This window comes from Lupinus angustifolius, chromosome LG03, assembly GCF_001865875.1.
Source record: "Lupinus angustifolius cultivar Tanjil chromosome LG03, LupAngTanjil_v1.0, whole genome shotgun sequence".
Lineage (NCBI taxonomy): Eukaryota > Viridiplantae > Streptophyta > Magnoliopsida > Fabales > Fabaceae > Lupinus > Lupinus angustifolius.
Genome location: NC_032011.1, coordinates 12266891 through 12272159, shown reverse-complemented (window position 1 = coordinate 12272159; position 5269 = coordinate 12266891). Strand labels below are relative to the sequence as shown.

Here is a 5269-nt window from a genome sequence, read left to right as displayed (position 1 = left end):
AATTCTTTATTAGAAAGCTTTTTGTGTTACTTTACAAAGGAATGCATATAAGCTATATATAGAAAGAAAAGGAGGTTATGCTAACAGAAAATAACCTCCTGAACTAAAACTACCTACTAGAAATAGATAGGAAGAAAAATGGGCCTAATCACAAAAACAGAACTTAGTAAAAAACAGTTTGCAGAATTTGCAAACTAAGTTGTAGGACAGAATTGCAACATTTAGTCATGCTTGATGGCTTGAAGTTTGGTATCCTTTAATTTGGTATCCTTTATTTCCAATAAATAGAGTGCATTCATGACATGAAGATAAAAGACCATGAGATAGTTGAGTTTGTCAATCAAATAGAGGAACTTGAGCAAAAGTTGTTTTCCCATCCTATGCATAAGGTTTGTTAAGATGAACACTATGACCCTGCTCCTTTTCATTATCAATGCAATACATCTCAATCTTCTGTTTGAGTATGAATGCTTTCTTAATATTTTGCTGCAAGATAGCATCAAGATGTGGACCAAATTAAATGCTTTCAGAGGAAAGCAGAAGTGAGTCATGAAATTCAACAACTAAAGGCAAAAATGCGGGATTCCCAGGTATTCTTATGTCGAGGATTCTTTCTTTGATATATTTAGTTTTCTTTGGATCACATGTTTGAATAATGGAATACAATGCCAGTCAAGACAATATCTAATATGCAGTATACCTCTGATCTTATGGCCCAATGTTAATTAACAATTGATGGGATGCTAATATGACAGTTTTATTCTTGTCAAATTTTGCGTGCGTTACTATAGACAATGGAAAATTTACTCATGCATTTTATTTCCTGAATTATCTGGTATGACTCTTTGTTTTGATGGATCCCCAAGTTTCTCAAAGAAAAAAATAATCAAATTTTAGCTACAAAAAATTCGCGAAGATAGGTTAAATTCAAGAATTACACTTGAACAGACTCTTACAGTTATACTTCAGCCTCATATTCAGAGAGTTGGCTTAAGTCATATGTTCAATCTAAAAAGTATTAGGATAGGTGAATATGGATACAAAACTATTTTCTTCAAGTATGTTGTTTTTGTAATTATTAGTGAAATATGAAAACGAGCTGGAAGCAACAATATTGTACTAAACTGGGAAGAATTGAATGAGTTGAAGAAGTTTGTTTGCATAAGCACACCTCAAATACTTCAAACATTCAATTAAATTGTCTATACTCTATACTAGTCATCAGAATATTATCTAGCTATAAATTCTGAATGTTATTTTGTCTACATGTTGTTAATTGTACATGTTTAATTAGTTTATATAATGATGCAATAATTATTAATGTTTTTTTATTGTTCCAACTAAATGTTTTTACTTTATTATTTCAGGCAAATAATGATGCAAGTATGTCTGATACACATTTGGGTGAAAGAGGATCATTTGAAGCCAACAAAATTTTGTGGGGTATTAGCAAGTCAAAATATATCTAGAAGGGGGTTGAATACGTGTTGTGGATCACTTACTCCATTTTTCCTATATTTTGCACAAAACAAAAAACTACTGCACTTAATCAATTAAGCTTGGTAATAATCGATTAATCTGTGTTGGACTTAATCAATTATGCGTGTGGATAATCAATTATCTTGTGTTCTTGCAGATTCTCGATTTTAATGGTTTCTTGCTACACAAGTTACCGATTACCAATCCTTATGCAATTAATTGATTACAGAAATTACAGAATGATGTAAGCACATATTATAACATGTAACACATAATCAATTCAATTAACAAGAGTATAACAAGCAAAAGTAAATGAGATTTGGTTAGAAAATTGTGCACAAGAAATTTTTTATCCTGGTTCGTTTGCGGTCCACTGCAAACTACATCCAGACCTCTCTTTCTGATCTCGAGAGATTTTTCTTCTTTACTATTGAAATATTGTTTGATACGCACAAACTTCCAATAAACGATAAAACTAAGACGCAACTATCTTAGACTCTACAAGCTTGACAACCTCAGTTTGACCTCTATGTCTCGTCTACTGAGATCACCTATCTTTTCGCGATTAGGCCCTAGTTGGGTATTGCTTGCACCACAACCTCCTAGTCTTCATGAAGAACAATAAGATCTCTTCTTGAAGTGATGTTACTCACCAAGAGTTCACTTTCCTTGATTAAAACAACATTTAAGTTTTCTTGAGTACTTAATACTCGAATATAACAATGTAAACTCAACTCTAAAACTCTAAGTAGAATAATCACAAGAACCTATTATATTTGATAAAATTATGCAAAGGTTTTCACAAAACAAATTTCACAAATTTCAGAAAACAGACTTTTCTTACTTTCACTTTAAAATCTTATCAAGAAAACAATTATAAATGATATGCATAAAAAGCCCTAGAGATGCATGCTACAACTTCTATTCTAAGCTCTATTCAACATGCTCTTATTCTCTATACTTTTCTAATGCAACCTATATGACAATATATGCTCAAAGATCTTCTAAATATGCAAGATATGAAAATATGAACCTTATGGCACATGGGCCAGAATTTGAGCATTTATACTAAACATACTGATGCTGCTACTAATTGATTATTCATCCACTTAATCGATTATATAGTGTCTTAATCGATTAACACGCCATCAACATCAGATTGGTTAGCTACTGTAATTCACGATAATCGACTACACATAGTACATAATCGATTATACGGATTAAAAATGTTTTTATTGATGTAAGATAAACTACCTATATGATATAGACATGCTATACACAGTTTTTCAAATATAACATCTTTAATGTATAATACTATGTATGTGAATGCATGAGCCTACTTATCATATGATATCTAGGTGTGATGTCTCAATTTTAATATAATTTATATTAAGGCTCTTGTGAGACTCCACTTAGGTTTACCTAACCTAGAATCGATCTAAGGCAATCAACTTAATACTTCTAATAAAGTAAAGCTTATAATATCCTAAGTCTATAGATGCAACCCTTGAGCCTTCGACTCATTGTTTGTTGTACGATCTTCAAGCTTACTTGCATGTCCATTGTCTTCATCAAAACTTAGGTTAGCGTCAAATGTGCAAGTCTTGAATCTTTGTGCTTTCACATTTAAGATATTTGTTATGTATTTTGCTTTTAAAATGTCATATGAGACTACTTTTAGTCTTTTGAGATTTTATGGTCTATTTGGTTTTGTAAGGAATGATGCATTATAACTCTTCCAACTCTATTACGCTGCCTTGATTATTTACAATGAAATTTTATTATTGTTAAGAACAATTGTGTTTAGTATTGTATATTTAAATAATAATTATAAATTAATGAGATTAAAGTTGTGAAACTTATGACATTAAATTGAGGTTGAAATCCTCTAGAAACATATAATAGTTACCTTCTGACAGGTCTCCATATGTTATTTCAAGTAGTGGAGGTTAAAAATCTCCACAATTAACATTCTCAAATAGTGGAAGTTTAACCTCCATGATAAAAACTACAAAAACCTCCTCATATTGTGGAGGTTTACAACCTCCACGATAAATGCAGCAAAACCCTCCTCAAATAGCAGATGTTAAAAACCTCCCAAAATAGTGGAGGTTAAACACCTCCACAAATAAACCACTGCAAATTTATCGGTACTAGAGGTTTTCTAAAACCTCTGGAAAACGCTTCTAGGGGTCATAACTATAGCGGTTTTTGAAACATCCTCTAGTTATATTGTGGAGGTTAAAAACCTCCGCTAATCGCATAAAAAACCTCCACTAAATACCAAATATGTTGTACTGAGGTATTAAAACTCACACTTGGTACCTAGATTCTGGATGTTCTAATGATATGATCGTTCATAAGGAGTGGCTAATGGAACTGGATATGTCAAAGATCAGCAAAGTTAAGTATGCAGATGACATAACATTACAAATAGAAGGCACAAGAAATGTAGTGATTCATACAAGAGATGGAAAGACTACAATAGTAGAGAATGCACTCTATGTTCCTGAGAATAAGTGCAACTTACTTAGCATTGGTCAGTTAGTGGAGAAAGGCTACTCAATTGTGATGAAGAATGAGCAATTTTAGCTATTTGATGATGATCAAAGGCTGATACTAAAGACTAATACCTCCAGAAATAGGACATTCCAAGTGAACCGATAAGTGCCAAAAATACATAGTTTCTATACACTTTTCATGGCACTTATCCTTGGATAAATTAAGAAAACCAACTTAATTCAACACTTTTTGGATAAAATATCACAATCTTGTATATATGCTTTGTGTATTTCTTTTGTAATATATTTTGTAGGATTTTGGTGGAAAAGAGAAGAATTAATCAAACACAGACAAAGTGCTCAAAATAGGCCAAAAATGATCGTCAAATGACATGCTTAAGCTTGACGTGGTAAGCTATGTGCTTAAGCATGACTCAACAAGACATGGCCTATTTAGAAAATATGGAGTCAACTTGAAGCTCTTCATTAAGCAGCTTAACTTGGACCAAGCCCACGCCCAACTGACCTGGACACCAGTCTAGCACAGTTAGACCCAACCTGGCACAGTCAGAACACAAGCATGGCACGGTCAGAACACAAGCCTGACACAAGCCAACCTACTCAAGCAAACAACTTAGCGGAGCACCTGGTCCGCCCAACTTGAAACTACACAATTGACCAGATCAACAAGCACCAGGCCACATCACCATCAGCATGATCAAAGTTGCTCAAGTAGACAGCTTAGCGGTGCCTAATAAGCAGCTTGGCGGTATGCACCCAGCAACTTCATCAAGTTGACTTAGCCACCAAGCAACCATGACCTCATTTCAAGTAGCCTTCATAGGCTTTTAAGAGGTAGCTCGCCATAGTTGGGCTAGTAGCTCACAACTAGCTTGGGAGAGTCACACCCAAGCAGGTGACTAAGCTGCTTGGCCAAGTGACCAAACCCATGCTAAAGGGTTTGGTGAGCAGCTTGGTGGTGGAAGAGAGCTGCTTAGCAATGGTGGAAGAGAGCTGCTTGGCGGTGGCGGAAAAATCCTATAAATAGGAGGCACTTCAATGCTTAAATAATTCATTCTCATTCTAATTCACATTTTCACATTCCACTTCTCTCTTAAACCGAATTCTCTCTTCTTCTACATCTTGTTCTTGTAATTTTCTTGGAGAATTTCCACTCCAAAGTAGTTTAGGTAAGTGTAGTTTATAGTTTTTCTTTCTTAATTCAAGAGGAGAAATGAGATGGCAAATGAGATGCAAAAACATAATTTTGTAATCTCATTTCGATCCAA

General features: G+C 33.9%; 1 long non-coding RNA gene across 1 annotated transcript; it reads left to right on the top strand.

Annotated features, from left to right (window-relative positions):
• LOC109342576 lies at positions 298 to 921 on the top strand. The gene is made up of 3 exons (XR_002107089.1): positions 298 to 389; positions 498 to 590; positions 898 to 921. It is a non-coding gene; the product is annotated as an uncharacterized LOC109342576 (long non-coding RNA).